We start from the raw sequence: 19443 nt of genomic DNA, 5'->3' as shown, positions 1-19443 counted from the left end.
TAACGCGGACGCGATGGATTAGAAAGTGGATTTTAGATGTTACCATTCGCCCGCCGTCTTCCTCGGGATCGGTTTGAGATGCGATCGCGCGGCCCGCAGCCCCCCCCTCCCCCCCCCCTCGATATCGATATTCGACCGGCGCGTTATCGACGTTCACGATCACGGCCGCGCGATCTGCGTGCGGGCGCAGGCGTTTAGAGACTTCAGCCTCACCTCCCGAGGCACGTAGCTCTCGAAATCACGCTTTTGCGCACGTTTTCAGCTTTACATTCCCGTTTACGCATTCCCGCAATTTCTACACCGTTAAAAACGGTCCTCGGTGCGTCGCGAAAGCGCGTTATCTCTCGCGGCGCCGCTTGTACCTGCGCGTACGATAACGCAGCTGCCGCAGGGAGCCTGGAGACGCCGTGAGACGGAGGAACGCGCACGCCAACTTGTAAGTGGGTCAGCTGGATTCTGGTTTAAATGCATGAGTGCGCGCGTGCGTACCTATTACCTTTGCTTTTGTCTTCGCGAAAACATCGGGTCTTTTTGGGATCTCGGGCTGTCGAAGGAGGAAACTTTTCAGCGCGAAGGAAATTTATAATTTACACGGAGAGAATTTTCTCTTGAAACTTCCCTTAAAAATCTGGTAATTGTGGCCTCGAAGAACTTTACTATACTTTTTAGTAATATTTAGTATACTTTGGCTAAATTTTACTAAAAGTAAATTCTATTGTACTTTTAGTACGTTTTAAAAGTATAATAAAATTCCTCGAGGTCGCACATTATCCCACAATTACGAAATTTTGAGGGTAAATTTCAAGAGAAAATTCTCTCCGTGTATAATAATTCGTTTAATATTATTTAATCCTCCTTTTTCACTTCTCCTTTGATACGCATGCACGCGTACCGCCTGCGGGAAGCGAAACTCGAAGAAAAAAAAAGAAAAAAGAAAGAGATCCGAGCGCCGAGATATCGATGGCCGAACCGAATCGAGGTTGTGTAATTAAAATTCACGTATCGCGTGCGCGATGGCACGCGTATCGATCAAGTTTTGAATACACTTCGTGAAACACGGATTTCGAGTCTTTCTCGGCTTTCGATCGTGCGCGCATACGTGAGAAATCCGAGAATTTGGCGAAAGCGGAAATCGCCGGCGCATTTATCGATCCGCGAATGGGCATCGATTTCATCGCGGTATCGTTTTAATCGCTCGCGAAAAGCCAAATTGCTGACTCGGTGGAGTCCCATCAGGTCGTCGTCCCACACCCGTTCTCCCGTTTTTGCTCCCGTAGCTGGCACCTCCTTCCCTTCTCCCCCCCTTCCCTCCCTCTTTCTCCACCGTCGTGATGATTATTTTTATTCCGTTCTATTTTTGCATACGCATCGCGCGTGTTAATTAACGGTCGAGCCACAACACGCGCGTCTACGTTATCGATATAAAGTTTGAAAACCGTGGCGAACCGACAAGTTTCCCAGTTTTCAATTAAAGTTGCACTTTGCGCATTACGCAGTACTGGAATCTCTATAAATAATAAGTTCAAGTTCAGCATTCGGAATCGGTTTCCTTTTTTGTATTGACTCAGCTGAATTTTTACTTTCTGATAGCCTTCGTATGTTTAGCTTTATTTTATTAATTTTGTTACTTTCATTAGCGTCTCTTTGCTTTTTCGTTCCCTACGTTTTCACGGTGTGCGTGTCCATCTTGGCCAATTTGCCTTTCGAAACCACTTGAGTTGTCTCACCTAGTTTTTTTTTTTACTACGCCGAGCGTACGTAAACAGACTACTGTTTGAATTCGGTGTAAGAATTATAATCTGTAAGCAAATCACGCATAAGAGAAAAGATCGATCAGAACGTGAAGTTTATTGTACATTTTCACACTCTGTTTATATTGTATTTTTGTCTACTACGCTTGTCTACAAGCTTTGGCAACTTGCAAATATTCTATTCATTATTTTCTGTTATTTATTCAACTTCAAATTAAGTAACATCTTAATCGTTATTCCATGTTTTAAACAATCAAGTAATTTTTTAACGAATGATTGAAATAGATTTGAATTAAGTTGTAAACTATTTAATATATTTTGTTACATAGCCTCTCTTTCTTCTTATTTATCTCGTTTTGCCTCTTACATTAATACATTTTAATTACACTGAGAAAAAGGTATTGTTGATTTGACAACATTTTCCAATTAAATTAAAATGTTGTCAAGAATTTATGCATGTAACTTAAGTGCACAAACTTTAATTCAAGTATTTATAGTTAATTGAAAAATATAAATACCGAAATAGACAAAATTTAATTTAGTTAAAAAATTTAGTCAAATTAACATTTCTTTCTCAGGGCAGATAAAGAATATTTTCTACAATAAAACTTCAACAAATTGTCGACTTTTCTCTTTGAAGCATTATAAAGAAATATTTTTTACAAGCGCTGCCCGACGCTCACCGTTTGAATTCTATTCTTTCTTCTCATCGAGCATAGCTGGAATCGGCGATGAAAACATTTACGTTTACGCTACCGGTGTCTCGTACTCGCGCGCGCGCGCGGACGGTACATACACAGCAGGGAGAACTCGCGGAAAGAAAAGGAGGCGACACTTCGACGACGCCGAAATGCAATTCGTCGCGCGCGACGACAAGAGGTCGTTGCACCGCGTGCCCTTCCTGTTTCTACCTCGCGCTACCTCCGACGCCTTCGCCGTTCGATCGTGCCTTCGCGAGGCGATAAATTACCTCGGTGCGCCGCGATTCCTCCTACTTGCGGGGAGAGAAGAGAAAGAGAGAGGGGGAGAGAGAGGGAGTGAGAAAAAACCCGACCGAAACGGGGCCGAAGAAGCGTGCGTGACAAATCTGTCCGCGATCGACTGGGGAGTCGAATCACGCCCGCCGCAAAATGTTTTGAGGAAAGGACGCGTGCGTGAACGAGGCCGTTACTTAATTGACGTGGCGCTCCGGTTTATAATCACACTCGCGTTGCATGTTTCATGCGCAATTAACATTGTATAATGTGCCGCGATTGGTCGCGTTACAACAACGCCGGGTAAACCTCGGCGGGACGAACTCGGTTGAATGCGAAAATCCCATTTACTCCGTGGTCTTCGATAGCTGCTCGTCGCGTTTCCGTTGAGCGCGATCCCCGGGAGTGCCGGCAGCTCACTCGTGATCGTTCTCGGGATTTCGGGAAACAACACACAGCCAACGCGACCAGCAAGGGCCAGCGCGGGACGCGAGATGAAGACGAGCGAGACAAGCGGCGGCGGCGACGGCGGCGGGCGGCCCGGCGAATCGTAAATTTAAATTTAGAGAGACACGCGCACGTGAGCGCGCGCCCCTTCTTCTTCGGGCCTTCCCCCCTTCTCCCCCGGCGTCTCGCGGCGTCGCAGCGCCCTACGTCCTTTCACTCTTTCGGCATCCTCTCTCTCGCGTAGCCTCCGCCGCGTCGCCGCGAAACGCGCGACACTCGCAAAAGCGCCGATATTCCGTCGTCTTCTCGCTCCGTTTCGCGATTCCGATCTGAATTTCATAAACGCGGCGCGGATTGGCCGGGATTCCGTCGTGAATTGTCGCGAAACTTGACGACCGGCGAAAAAGTTGTTCTGAGTTTTCAAGTCGTCCCTCTTCTGATCGGCATCCTCTGTCGATTGTCTCGATAAGGAGATGAAAGACGGAGAGAATTCGCCGGTATCCACTCCTGCATCTCGCTCTTCCTCCTTTCCTTCAGGATCGACCATTCGTTCGATCGGTTCGATTCAACAGTTATGTAACGATATGATACAATCGGAATTTTCTGCCAACGGACTCGGTAAACCCGAACGTGTGACTTTTGGAATATTACGGAATGCAACTAGTTTGAGAGAAAAAGATTCCAAACACAGGTGCGAAAAGAAATCTGTTGATATTTACAACACTTTTTCTTTGTATAAAGGAATATTTGTTTATTAAAGAATATGTTATTAATTTATACTTGCCCGACTATATCATATTATTATTAAATTTATACAGAAGAAAACATTCCTGTTATGAGAATTTTTTTTTATATAAATATTGAAATAAGATTATTTAATATTAAAGGCATAATTGAGGCTTACATGAACAAAATTTTGTATAATTTTATTAAGAGGAATATAGTTTTATTGTTTAATGATAATTTTCATACGTTGAGAGGAAAAAATGTCGCACAAAAGATAAGAATTTTAAAATAAAATTAAAATTATTCCTTACCGTTATTATTAAAATAATTGTATTTTTTTTTAATTGTGCTAAAACAAAAAATTGTAGATTAAATTTTTGGAAGATCTTATATTCTTGCTTATATATTTATATATATTAGTTATATATATATTAGTTTATTTTAATTAAAAGTAAAAGGATGACAAAGCAATACTTTAACCAAGATTCTCTGAACATATTCATATTCATAACTGCTTTTAACGTAATACACGTATACATTATGCATGCTTAAACAATTTAAATCGTAGGCGAACTGTAAACCGAGGGAAACGATTTTGCGTGACTACGGGTAAATTTGAAAATAGTGAGGTACATAAAAGCTTTTGCGAAATCCAACCAGGTGCAAATGATTCTTGGCAATTTCAGCGAACGTGAGAAGTCTTGGACGAATCTAAGCAAGATTCGTCGCGTCCATTATAGACAGATCTCATTGAACGCGCTGGTAGTTGGCACGCATTCGACAAAAGAATTCCTCGAAGATTCCTCGACTCGCAAACGCGTCAATTTTGCGAGTATCCGTTTAATTCTTTTATTACTGGAAAAATAATTTTCTTATGCATAAAATCTTCCATCTCTTGTAAAATTTAACTGCGCGCGTGTGTGTGTGTGTGTGTGTGTGTGTATGTATGTATGTGTGTAAAAATAATTCTTAGCGCGTTTAATAATAGTAATGGAAAGGGAAAGAGAGGAAGAGAGAAAGGAAGAAAAAAATAGAGAAAATACAATATGCAATTTGAAAAAGCACCGAATTATCGAATAATTCCGATTTTATTTGACAGCAGAGCGTGGTTGATACATGTTTTACCGAGAAGAGGGATATTTTCGTCGAGGCATATCGCGACTATAAGTCACGGAAGGAAGTTTCTTTAGACACTTAGGCGGCGTTTGGCTTCTTATCTGTAACGCCGTGACGTTCAACATTCGAACGCCCACGCACGGAAGTTGACTTCCTCATTTAACCGCGGGGCGGAACTTGCGTCCCCTGATTTTAATTTCACGTATACCGCCCGTATCTTCAACGGCCTTAATTTAGAAAGAAAAATATATGCGCATACAACAACGATTTAAAGTGCTGATAGCGTGACGTTCGAGCGACGACTCGGGCCAGCCCGAGTTTTCTTTTTCGCAACGTTTCGAAAGTCTCGCGTCTTCCGTGTAACGAGATCTGATTAATTTGACCCTGCGCTCTAATCTCGTGTCTCTCTCTCGAATAATTATCGGAATTCCATTTCGAGTCTACCATGATTGATATACGTATCCCAACTATATACGCGCGGAATCCGCGTGAATTTACCTCACGCCTGAAAGATCGGGGCACACGGGCCGCTACTCGAGTAGGTGTAGGTAAAACGTATGGCTTGCCTGGTGCCGGTTTAATGCCGCGGCGGGTATGTAACTAGGCCGTGTCGCGGTTCGGGTGTGGCCGTCGCGCATTGTTTCTGAAATTACGATATCGTCGTTATTAATATTTATATATTGCGCGAGGAATCGTCGTCGGTTGCTGCTGGCTCAGCGACGATGACGACGACGACGACGACTTTCTAAAGCGACCGAATGCCATCGCTCGCTGGAGACAGCTCAGCGCGACAGTGTCTCGTCTTAGTTTGTCTTAACCGACCGCAGCCATTGTGCCGCGCCGGGCGATTCGTGGAAAAGTAAATCGGTTTAGGACCCGATGTTAATAACTCTGTATGTGGGGGAGAGGCCTGCCGCTTTCCTTCGAACGCGCTTCGCATAAAAATCAAGCGGCTTTTAACAGTTGAGGAGAAAGGCGAGATAATCTCTCTGTCGAGATAAATTTCAGTCCGGTATCGTTTACTAAGTAGATGTCGGATAAAAATTGTGCAACAACGGGTTCACGGCTGGTACCCCTAATGTCTATTATACGGAGAGCGGCTGCTGCTGCTGCTGCTGCACGCCCGCTCGATGTCGTCGGACGGTTGACGAAATCGGACGGAGACGGCTGGCGGTTGATCGACATTTCGGGGGCGCTCGTTTGTCACACAGAAAACCCAGAGTCCATTTGTCCCCGCGCGATCCGCACCCGCGGTTGTGTCGGGTCGTCTCTATTTCTCTTTTTCTCTCTCTCTTTCTGTCTCTCTCGGCAGCCAGCCGGCAACTTACCTGCCCACGACAGGCAGGCAGGTCGGCCGGCCGGCCGGCCGGTCGGCGTGCACGCCTCCCTCTCGCTCTCCTCTCCTTTTTTTTAATTATTCCGTCCTTTTTACGGACATTAAGATAAGCGAGGCTGCCCGGTCGCCGAGCTATCGGTCAAAGTCACGCGGAGTTTCGCCCCGCGATACGTTCGAACACGGAAAGGATTGTTCCTCCCCCGTTTTTTTAACTCCCCCGATCCATCTGCCCGCCCTGTCACACATCGTCACGCGTCGACGCATTTTCGGCTCTCCATCTCGTACATTCCCCTCCTTCTCTTTCCCTTCTCTGTTCCTTCTTTTCCTTTTTTTTATTCCGAGACGTGTGGATCTCCGTTGTGTGGCGCACAACCGAGCCGAGAGTTGGAGTCATCGGGGCGATATCAGGGAGTCGAGAGGGATCCCGGATTATTTTTTTAATCTTCCGCGAACGCGCGTCCGCGTTGCGATTCCACACGTCGTGATGCCGTGGGTGGACGGGTCGGGTATTCTTCTCCTCCGGGGGACCACGCGTTATGGTAATGGTTCGTTGTCATAAAAATTCAGGCACCGGCTCACAACGGGGCTCCTCGTAATTATCGGATTTGAATTCTTCATATCACTCGCGATCGACTCATTGACATTTTCGTCGAGTTTCACTCGTTGGAATTCCGCGTCTGTGCCCACGTTGCAATGTTCCTTCCACAATGAAAACGCGCACGTAGATAACCGACACTCGTACGTAATCGCTCGCCTCGTAGGTATACGCATGAAAGTCCCCGGGTAGTTTCTTTGCAACTTCGATCAACACGAAAACCTCTCAGCGCCGGCTTCGCGCGGCTTGTGAATATTTGCGAACGCCTCGCCCGTAAATGCGACATTTATTGTCACCTATGAAACTACAGTGACAATGAATTCTTCTCTCCCCCTTGAGAAACGTATGCGAAATATAAATTTTCAATTAACAAAAATAAATCTAAAGAATTAGCATACAATGCAAAAGTATGCAAGATTTTGAAGGATGAAGCTTAGTAACACATAGAAAGACGTAAGCAATCGGTAAGCGAATCGACTCATCAGTTGAGAAGAATAAGGCAGGAATGTAAAAAGTAGCATATCGTGTTGTAAAAATGTTGATTTCTTTACTGCTTACTAACTTAAAATTTTCCATGTGCCGTATGTTTTACATTGAACAACAAATTCCGATTAATTTTTTGTTTTTCAATGAGTAATGGCTGTTTCTCGTGGAGTTTTTTTAGAGTGAAAAGGAACTGAAAAACGGTTTTTTCAGAAAATTTTCCATTATTCTTCTGTTTTTATAAACTCGTATTTAAATTTCTTGTCTAATAAAGCAAATTGGTAATATTATGTAATAATACAGTTAGAAGAAATTTTAATAATTTCTTACAAAATATATAAAAATAAATTCAATAGAATAAAAGTTGTAGTTCACAATTTAAAATGATATATTAACGTGATAAAATTTATTTGCAATAATTCATTTAAACCATTTATAAAATTTTTTTAATAGTCATTGTGAAATGAAAGACATAATAAATATAGAGAAAGATAAAATTAACATAGATCTTCTAATGCGTCGCTCACTTATTTTTTGGACACTAAACATCGCATTGTATAAATACTAAAAGAAAACATCTAACCCCAGTCATACATTTATAATTTACTTTTTTCTAAAACCTACTAAAGACAAAACCAATTTTTAGATATTGTCGCTGAGGTTGCATCTTGCGGAATAGCATGATGTAATTGTATAAATAAATGTATAAGAAACTTCTCATATATATTACTATAGTTGTAAATATTTTGTGCAAACAACTAATATCAAAGAAAAAGAAACACAGTAACAAAGTATTATACAAACTATCTGATGAAGAACACCTCGGTAAAGAAAGTTTTTGATTTCTCAAAATCTGTAAAAGTTAAAACTTTTTTTACATTGTATTCTTTTTTTTGGAAAGCTAAAGTACATTAGCATCACCATTTGAATATTGAGAAATAGAAACTCTGTAAATTAGTGTTAATATTTTCACAAGTTACCATCCTATGAATTTTTCTTTCTTGAGGATTAAGAGATACCTGTTAAATTCTGGAATCGTTTATGAATGATTAATAACATTTCCAGGTAATAATTTACACAAACAGAAAAATAATTTTGCTGGAGTATCTAAAAATATATCAATTATTTGGATACATGAAGGTAATTTCGTTAGACAATTAATATAATAACGTAGAAATTGCTTACTGGAATATTCAACGTTTCTTGTAGTATTGCTCATATATCATGGTTGAACGTTCTTCATAATATTATTTTGATAGACCAACAGATTTATTTTCAGTATATTCAGCTGAATTTTTAGTTACTTTAGCAAAACCGTTCGTGTAACATCGAAAGAGTATCGATGCAAAAGCAGTTTTGTGCCCGCGGCAAAGAGAGTGTCGACACGCCGATATAATCCTCATACTACACGCAATACGGCTCATTGACATTTTAATCGAGTTTCGCGGAACGCGCACCGGAACTGCGATCCTTGTCGTCGCAGGGGACGCGTGATCGCGACGTGACTTTTCCTCCGCTATAAAAATACGCGTCCGGTCGGAATTGCAGCTGCGATTCGTTAATAAACATCGCGGCCGGCCGCGGATGACGGTATCGCCGAAAAAGGTCAACCCCGCGTCCCGCAAGGTACGGCGGGCGGGGGAGGGGGGGAGGGGGGAGGGACAGACAATGGTCAGGCACGAAAAAGGCGCGAAATCCAGAATGCCGCAACGAACGGCGCACGCTCGCTCGCTCGCTCGCTCGCGCTTGCTCGCGCGATTGCGAAGGTGCGACACGTTCGACGCACGTCTCTCAAATAAATTATCAACACTCTGGCATTCGCCGCGGAATCGAGCATCGATCGTATGACCGGTGTCAGGAACGCCACAACCGGACGGACGAACGAACGGACATGCTGGATATGGCGCGGAATATGGCGAGGGGGGGGGGGGGGGAAGGGGGGAGGGAGGGATGCCATGGAGCACCATAAGCACGCGGTCGTCTTCGTTCACCCACTTTGCCGTGTGCCCGTAGAAAACTCCGATTTCCTTAAAGGGAAATCCCCCGATACGTGTCCCGAGTCGAGTCGATCCGGCCGACCGTTTCACGTCTTCATTACCGCCGCGCGACAGTTGACATATCGCGAGGCTTACGTGACGTTTTCTGAAATACGCGTGTTTATGTCACAAGCGGGAGAATATAAGTCACACATATCCCGCGGTAATGAGCGAATCATTATAACGCGTGTAGTTTCAACAGATATACTTTATCTACTTCTCGATTTATCTGGCCGTCGTTAATGACGGCGTTTCAGATAAATGATGATACAGTTACACATCTGAGTTATGAGAGAAGTGAAAATGCTCGGCCGGGTATTTTTCTCGAACATCTGTAGAGCGTGTATAGCGTGTCGGATGCATGAAGTAACTTGAAAAGAGGTCTCTCGATCGATTTCAATCGGCTTTTCTCACCGATTAAAATATGGCATGTGCGAGGCGCGCTGTCCCGATGTTACAAAGTGCACTCTGCAGTCGTCTCACAATGTCCGCCCTTCTTCTTTCTTTTCTCCACTGTTCCGCCATTTCCCTCGCTCATTGCACTCGCTCTCTCTCTCTCTCTCTCTCTCTCTTCATTTTAGCGTTCTAAAAGCATTTTAGCGATTTCTGTGTGCGTGGGGTGGAAGTAAAAAAATGTATACACGCAAAACGAGAAGAAGTTCCACTTGTCGGAGCAACTTCATTCGTCGCCGTAAAAACTTTGCACATCGCGAACAATGAGTTGATTCAGCCTGTTCGAAACGAACAATTTTGCGCGTATTTTTCTCGCGTATTTCGATACAATGTAATATCTCATCTCCTCCGTAATTTTCCGTGGAGGAGCACCTCCTTCTGTTTTACAGGATTTCTAACAACAATTTTTCTTCACGATGACACACGACGCAATTATATTGTCTCGAAAGGATTTAAATCCGTTAATTCCATTATGCGCGCCTGCTTCTTGCGATCCAGACCACTTCAAGTTGTCGTCCGCGTTCGCAAAAAAAAAAAAAGGTCCATCTCGATCGGCGGACGAGGAGAATAAAGGGGACGAGGGGGGAGAAGGCGAAGGAACGGCGAAGGGAAAGAGGGCGAGGATGCGAGTCTGGCATCATCTTCGGACAGCGGGCAGCGCCATTATCCCTCGTCCATTTGAATTTTCAAGTTTCGTAATAACGACTAATACGAGACAAATGAAGCGCGCGAAGAGAGCGAGCGAACGGAAGGGGAGAGGAGGAGGAGGAAGAAGAAGAAGAGGAACGGCGGAGGAGAGCGGGTGATTAATGGAGTCTCCGCGGCGAGCGAGAGCTCGGCCCGGATAAGATCTCCGATGGAATTCCCGTGGCTTTTATATTGGATTTCTTTTAAATTCGTTACTTTATCCGGCGCTATGTTAATAGCGGCCCGATATGAGAGCTCGCGGTTAAGAGGAGTTCATTTATCATTCCGCGGTGAGGAGAGAGTCTCTCTCTCTCTCTCTCTCTCTCTCTCTGTCTCTCCCGCGCGACGGCAGCGGCCTCGAACTCCACACTCTGTTCCGTGCATTAGGAACGATTCATACGTTCGTAAAGACCTCCCTCGTCCTCCTCCCCTCCGCCTCCCCCGCTTATTCAGTCAGCCCCTTCTGCGATTGTTGTTTCGGAAATGAATTTATTACCTCGCTCGAGCGCCTCGCGATCAAGCGGGGCGCCTCGCGAAAAGCATCGCGCGCGGTCCCTTTCTTTCTTTATTTCCACCGCGGCCGAGTGCCGGTCGTCTCTCTTTCCTCGTTTCGTGGATTGGATTTCGCCCGCCCGCGAGATGGATTGATCCCGCGAGCTTCGCTTTTACACGACGCGATTTATAGCGTAACGGAGAAGCGGACGTTAATGAATGTCGGCGGCGGGGCTACTGCAGCGTAAGCGCGAGAGGATGACGCGCCGCGAAAAGTTCCTTCGCGCACGCGGGCCACGCTAAATACTATTTTATATCACCAGCCTATACTCCCGGCGGCCGGAGCGGAGTTCATTTATCACTCGACGTTGCCCGCGCAACGCAGCCGAGGTCCTCCGCGATCCCGCCTCGGACTCGCCACGGCGACGGCGATCCGTGTACGCAGAGCGCGTTAGACGCGATTCCATTCATTCCGATCGGCACGGTGGAGTCCTTCGATCTCCATCGAGGAACGGATTCGCCATTGTTCTCTCCGATGAACCCTCCGCGAGTTCGCAAACTGTTAAACATAATGCGCGGTATCGCTGCCTCTTATCCGTCCCGTATCGTACGCGCGTGTATTTAATAACGATTATTTAATTGCTGATTATTTGAAGATGAATGGCTGGAGGCGAACTATTACAGTGTTCACTACTTTGCGGCCTCTCGACGTTCCCTGTCGCAACCGTTCCACCGAGGCGGCTGAAATCAATGATCGTAGAGATTGTTTTGTTACCCGTTTTCTTCTTTAATCGCGTGCTTGCTTGCTTTCTTATTATAATAGTGTATTGTGTCTCCCTTTTAAAGTATACCTGGGCTGGAAATAAGGGCCGACTTAATTTATTCTTTTATATATGTTTATTAGAACGTATAAAAATACATATGGGTAACCTTCTTGTAACATTATCACCTTTTACATTGTCTTCCATTGTGCATTCCTGTTTCTCGATATTCCGCTTTGCTTGCAAAGACGACGTTGCCCGAAAATTGTGTCGGAAGTCGCTTTTGCGATTTCCGGTCACGCTTAATCGATAACGATCGAGCCGTATGTTTGTTCTTCGGGGAAGACGTTTCTCAACTATGGACGATCGGTGTCAGTGGCCGGACGGAAGTACTTTCGCCTTGGTGCGAGACTCGGCGCCTCCTACGACGGGACATTTCGCCTTTTCGCATTAGGATTCACTTCCTAGAGTGATTAATTGGGCCTCATTAACATCGCGCGTAGCTCGCTCGCTACTTTGATACTCTGTCGCGCACTTGGAAATAGATACGTTTCACGCTTGTGTGTGTGTGCGCGTGTGTGTGTGTGTGTGTGTGTATGTAGGTAAGCCGTCGATGTCGGCTCGTTGTGGTTTAACCCCGGGTACAATGTCCGCTCGAGACTCTTACTCTCCCTACTATCACTTCCACTTGCGATTACAATAACGCGTTTCGACCTTAGAACCCGTAAGAAAGTCCATTGATCGGGATGACTGCGATTGTTATAACATTAGTCGCGAGTTATCTATCCTACCATTTTCCACCTATCGCAATTGCGATCGCTCGTGGCAATTTGCGCTCATGAAGGAGGAGCGCGTTCACGACGGGCTGGGGGTATACCCGCGTTCCGACCGCAAATGCGATATCGACGAAAAAGACACTTGTGATATTCATGAGAGAGCCAAGAGAGAGAGAGAGAGAGGGAGCCCGGTACTTTTGTCGCCGACGATACCTCTTAATCCAGATCGAAAATATGTAAATAAATTCACTCGCGGGGCTTCGGTAGAGCCGGATGCCCGCACTCTGTATTCCCCGTCGAAAAAGTATTTTAATAGAAACGATTCATCATTCCCGGGAGCCCACGGAGGACGAGCTTCTTTTTCTTCGATCACGGCGAAGAGCAGCCCGGGACTTTTATGCTCAGCTCTCTCTCTCTTTCTCTCTCTCTCTCTCTCTCTCTCTGTAGCTCCACAAACTCGAGTCGATCGCTTTGGCGCATCGTCCACCTCGAGTCGTCCCTTTGTCGACCTCTGTTTCAGCCTGGGATTCAATTTTACCGGATTTCGCGGAATTTCGCTCGAACGGTCAGTTTTGGTTTATCTCCTCGCCCGCGCTCTGTCTGCCCGTGTCCGTGTTTCTTCTTTCTTTTTTCTGTAATTTTATTTTCGACGGCCCGTGGAATTATGCGCCGCGGGATTTGCCAGCTTTCGCGGAATCCCCCGGGTCGGGCCGCGACATCGGCCGCGCCGACTTTTCGGCCGATGATATAGCTTTTCGTTAGGTTTGTGGAATTTATGGAGGGCGCCGCAAATTTCGATTAGTCCGGACAGTAAATCGCATGGCTACGAGAGACGTCACGCGGTTAATCCGGATGAGGATTCTGAGCCAACGTCTTCCAGATGGTACCGGGTGATAAAGACTGCCAGTAACATACATCCATCAACATTCTTTTTACCTTCATTTTAATTCCATTAATTTTTTTGCTGGTTACTTTTTTAATTTCTTATTTGAATATATTGTTTGACCCTTGTGACGAGAAGATTTACTTACGAATGCGAACTGCATGTGCACGTACTCGTATATAAAAATTATGCAATTTGCAATGTGCAATTTTAATATATATCTTGTTTTTTTTAAACAACCATGTATTTTCTTTTTATCAATTAATTCGTCTCATTATTCTAAGCGTATAAAATTAACTAGGGACGATTATTAGAAAATTAATAATTTGTGAAATATGTTATATTTTTTATACCAAAATGTGAGAATTAAATGGAAAGTTTTTTGTAGATTAGTGATGTGCTTAATCTTTTATAAATTAAGGCCATTTTCAGAAATAAGCAAAATCTTGAGAATTGTGTAGAAATATTTTAGCATAATATTAATATGCAAATTCCACACATCTTTCTGCGAAGTATTCTTAGAATTTTGAAATACTGGTTGAGGGTTGCTCAATAATGATCCTTATGTGTTATTTATATTTAGAATAATAAGTAAAAACATAAATATATGAATTATTCTTAAAATAACCGAAGCTTGCAAATTATGTAATGTTATTTGATAGTTTGCATAAAATAATAGATATGATTTTATAACGCATCACTGTTGTAAATTATTAATTTGCTGACAATTCTTTAATATTTTAATACGCAGAAGAATCATACGTAAAAGTATCATATAATGCCATTTTTTTTAATGGCGATTTTCTCAAAAATTAATTTTACCGTTATTTATTCCATTCATTTGAAATAATTTCTTAAAATATTTTTTTAAATATTTTAGTAAAGGTGGGCAATTAAAATGGAACACTCTGTATATTAAACCTCCTTCGAGGATGCTCGATAGGAAATTCCTGGATTTACGCGGTCGGTATATTCGAATTTTATGGAATTTTGTTGGACCCATTCGCTTCGTCATCTTTCTTTTTTCTTTCCTTTTTTTTTTCGACGACCGAGGCACACGTGAATCCATAGGGAAACGCGGCGCTATCGGGTACGTACTCGTAAAGGAACTCGTTCTCCTCTCGTTCCTTCCTCTTTTTCTTTATCTTCTTCTGTTTCTTCTTTTGTAACTCGATCCTCTCGGTGCGCGTACGGGTCTCACGACTCCGGTTGAGTTCGACGTCTCATTATGTCAGAGCTAAGAAGATTTCGAGGGAATTCCATACCTCGTCCTCTCATTCCGCGTCTTCCTCCGCCACCTTCTCCTTTCTTTCCTTTCCCACTTCTCTCCGTCTTCTCGGGAATCGCGAGTACTTTGAGATCACTGTCTGTATTAAATCGTCAAGAACGGTTCAATGGTCAATCATATCGCGAGCGGAAACTGTTCGTGAAGTTTTAACATTTCCGTTAAATCCTTATAGCTTGTTTATTGTAACTGTGGCCACGTTACGTCCCAATAAAAATATTTAAAAAAAAAATCGCGAAAGAGAATTTTAAACCTCATTAATAAACTTGTGATGCACGTTAGTCTCTCGGCTGACGCATCAAATTCCGTAGCATATTATTATTATTATTATCCCGTGCTGTTAAATATCAACTAAACACAATTTTTTTTTTTTCCTTAGCGAAAGGAAAACGCGCGAGTTTTATGCGATAGTTGACGGCGCGTGGGGAAGCGCGGAAGGAAATATAATAATTTTGATTGTGTCGGGATACCGGTTTAATATTTCCAACCGGTTTCGCAGCGATAGGCGCGAATTTGCATCGGGCTGCGACACGTACGCTACTAGGTATGAAATAAGGAAGAAAAGAGGGAGAGAGGCGCGCAGGCAAGAGCGGTGGAGACGACATCGAACGGGTCTAACGGGATCGCGCGTAATCCAGAAAACTCCGCGGCTAGATTATCTCTCTCCCCGCCGACAATCGATGTCGCGCTCGCAGAGAGAGAGAGAGAGAGAGAGAGAGAGAGAGAGAGAGAGAGAGAGAGAGAGACCAGATTTTTCCATTATTCATCAAGAGCCGAGAGCCGGCCGTCACGTCGCGATTGATTTCTTATTGATTTCTTGCGGCTCGCTATTAGGGGCCAATCGAGCCTCGTATAACCGACCTTACACGCGAATCGTCGATAAAATGTCCCTTGACAGGTACTTACCGACGCAATTGGGGACGCGACAATGTATCGCCGAAGAAAGGATTTCTCGTTCCTTCGATCAACCCAATCGAACTGACGTTCAGAGTACACGTACCAATCTGTCCAATTTAGAAGTAACGTTTGATCAAACAAACCCTTATACGAGTACAATAGATAAATGTAACGGCAATATATACACAAAATAATTACGTAGACTACTCGTGCTAATTACTTATGCTGATTAAGAATAAAAAAATTTCTATTGTACACAATTTTACTTTTAGATTTATATCTCTGTATGAGATTTCAGATGCTTCTTTCCGAAATTATGCTTCAATTTTTAAGAGTAATTTTGACACATCTGTGGCAAAGAGAAATCGGACGCAAGTCCGAACGCCTTCCGTTAAGGCGCAGGGAGATTCAGGGGAATCGCGGGATCGCGAGACGATCTAAAAAATATAGCCGGCTCGACACCCGAGACCCTCGAAGAAAACGATCGTGTTGCGACTTAACGAAGAAAGCGAGCATTCAACCTCCGTTCAGAAGCGTTTCTTCAGCCGAGGAGACGTTGCGTTCGGTCCATAAAAAGCGGCCCGTGGAAGCGCCGATCGTTTCGCTTCCTAAGTGTAACGTTTGCGAGATGGCTCTAATTGGCGTTCGAGGTTGATGAGCGCGTATGCGTGAGGCGCGTAGAGTTTTCAATACGCCTCACTCCTCTTCCCTTTCTTCCTCTTTCTCCCGCAGTAAAATTCGCTCGCGCAGACGTTTTCTCGTTTTCACGACGCGTAAAAACAATTCCGAAGGCATCGCGCGTTTCTGGAGCGGATAATTACAGGGGCCAAGTATCATTTAGCGAATATAAAAGTTTGCCAAGTCTTTTATTCGTACTATTGCCATCATCAAATTACCTTCGGTGCCAATATTCGGTGTGAAACTTACATGGAAGGAATAATAATTTTGCTGAAGTATTTAAAAGTTAGCCAACGCTTAACCCGATTGCTGAAATGTCAAAATTTTTTGCAACTTTATCGGCACGCCGCATATTTTCTACATAATTATTTTAATGACGCGACAAAATTATTATATATACTTACATTATATTTGCGGACTTACGTGTAGCTAAATTGTAAAATCTTTGCTTTAGCGTTTAAGCTGTTCTTTCCGTGTAAGATGTGAATCGTTGATACCTACAATTAGTCTCGTACGGTGGTAGAAAGATAAATCGTGTGCCGTTGGTTTTAAGGCTGTTTTATTAAAATCCGCGAATGAGAGTACCGCATATCTCCCTGTAATGCCGCTGCCCCCTCGTTACTCGTTACCAGCAATATGGCCCCCTTTTTAGTGGTAGCCACCCCGAATCGAGCGAGGCCAGACCAGTCCAGGCTGCTATAAATCTCGGAAGTTTTAATGCCTTGCAGCCTGCACGACAGCCTCTCCTCCCCGGCCTCCCCTGTTTCTCCTGCCCCCTTGATATCCTCCTTCTTCTGTGCATGGCGGACCCACCTCTCCGGGCCAACCCTTATGTCCGTATTTGCATACGCGCATAATAGCGAGTGCGGCGTGGCCTACCCTTTACTATTAATTTTATAAAATCGTTCGGGCCATTGCCGGTCGCGTCCCTCCTGCCTTATTTAAATAACGGATTTTCGAAATCTCGTTTTTAGAACGATCCAAGAAGGGGGGGCCGCTCCGCGCATTCGCGCACGTGCGTGCGCCGAGAGATTCGGAATTGTACGTTTTTTCCCGTGTTAGCGGAACCGTATTGCCAATTTGGGCGGGTATATAAATTTATGCAATTGACATTATGCATGTATCAATATTTAAATCTTCTCTAGTAGCAAGACACATTAGCAGCATGTACATTGACTAATTAATTATGTTGAAAGCACATTGGTCGATGTTTCCCAATGTAACGCCAATATTGGTTACAAAATATTGATTTCAAATCAGGAATTAATGTTTAATATGAAAAATTGAATGATCTAACATTGGTCCAATGTTGAATCGGTATTGAACCAATATTGCTGCTTAAACAAATTAGCTAATTAAGATGGAGCGTTCACTTTACAGTTTACAATACTGGACTAATATTAGAGATGTTGCATTTACTTTTCAATATTGCGTCAATGTTTTGTGTTGCTAGGATCAATGCTCGATAATCAAACAGATTGCGACATTTTTTATTCTAGCAACAGTCCTTTTTTTAAAAAAGAGTTTAGACAGGAATTCTTCATTCGGAAAATGTAACTTGGAAAATTTAAAAGTTTTCTGTAAAAAAACATACGTAATTCAAGCATGCTGTTAATGTATGATTCAACGTTCACCGATTAATTATTCGGCACTCACTCGTTAATTAACCTTAAAACCTCCCAGAGAATTAGAACTCCGATGGTAAACTCGAATCGTGACGATTAAGTAGAGATGACTCCGACGTTGTTCCCATCCAGCGAAAGAAGATTCATTAAGTCGTCTGCTGTTTGGAACACGCAGTAGCGGGAGAAGGCCATTAGCAAATTTAATTCCATCGACATTCCACGTGCACTTTATTGAGACTTAAATTAAGATTCGAACTACACTAGCATCCTAATAAAATTATCAAGGGTTTTTGTAATTGGCCGTCCAACGGAAAAGAACAATTCACAAAGTTGAATACAGCTGAACGATAAATTTCATTTGTCAAAGATTGCACACGGAAGAAGCGATTTTGCTGAAGTATTTAGAAATTTAGCTCTGGATACGAAATATTATAATTAAGAATTATGGTATTCAAGCACGATGAGAAATACTGTATTAAAAAATTTTAATAACCAGTTTAAGCATAATATAATTATTTTGTTTACCTAATAAGAATTATTTTCAGATCTGTATCCAGTTAAACTTTGTGATACTTTAGCAAGTCTGTTTCTTTCGTGTAGAGGTATAATAACTTAAAAAAAAACTCTATTTAGAGTGTACGAATGTATAAAGAGATTTTAAGATTTTAATGAATTCTTTAAGAATAAAGGAAATTGCAGTATCGAATTTACATCGTCAGTGCGATTTTCCAAACATTTTTCCGTCGTTACATTTACATTCGTTGCGTTCGTGAAGGAAGAAAGAGAGAAAGAGAAACAGAGAAGGGGGAGAGTGGGTAGAAGAAAGGAATAAAACGAGGGAAACCGGTGTAAAATCGCATGTTTGAGCTTGCCCGCGCCTATTAAGACGTTTTAGCGCGGCTAAGCAACGAGACCTCTCCTTTTAAAGGTCCAAAAGTCCCCCCCGCCGTCGCCCCGCGCCGGCTCTACTTAGAGCCGATGGCGGCTTAACTACCGTAACCGTATCCAGGTCTAAATAGTCGGAGTTACGCTAAGTAGCCCTAACCAGATTAGTGAGTCGTTGCGTGCTCTATTTTTAACAGCGCGCGCGCGCGCGCAAAGCGCGCACGGACACAATCGAGAGCGTGTTTTACACGGGTCGGAGCGGAGGAGAGCCGGGCGGAACGAGGTGCCGATAAACGGGGAAAAACGAAGGCAGCCGAGGCAACCGGAGAAAGAGAGGACGGAGTGAGACAACGTCGCGCTTTATCTTAATCCTCGTAAATGGAGCGTACCCCCTCGCGATCTCCTCTCTCTCTCTCTCTCTCTCTCTCTCTCTCTCGCCACTCCGATATCGGTTAACCCGCGCCGGGCTTCTTTTCTGGGAAGGAATATCTGGAGGAGGCGCGCAGAAACGAAACGATCCATTACGCGTTTGATCTCCGTGAGGTGGTCTTTTGTGG

The 19443-nt window shown here is 43.6% G+C and overlaps 1 protein-coding gene across 3 annotated transcripts in view; it reads left to right on the top strand.

The window, feature by feature from the left end:
* LOC105829072 overlaps nucleotides 1-19443 on the top strand; it is a 100560-nt gene that overhangs the window by 13918 nt on the left and 67199 nt on the right. The window lies entirely within an intron of this gene.

The sequence above is a fragment of the Monomorium pharaonis genome, chromosome 9 (assembly GCF_013373865.1).
Source record: "Monomorium pharaonis isolate MP-MQ-018 chromosome 9, ASM1337386v2, whole genome shotgun sequence".
Taxonomy (NCBI): Eukaryota; Metazoa; Arthropoda; class Insecta; order Hymenoptera; family Formicidae; genus Monomorium; species Monomorium pharaonis.
This window is presented reverse-complemented; position numbering and strand designations above follow the sequence as displayed.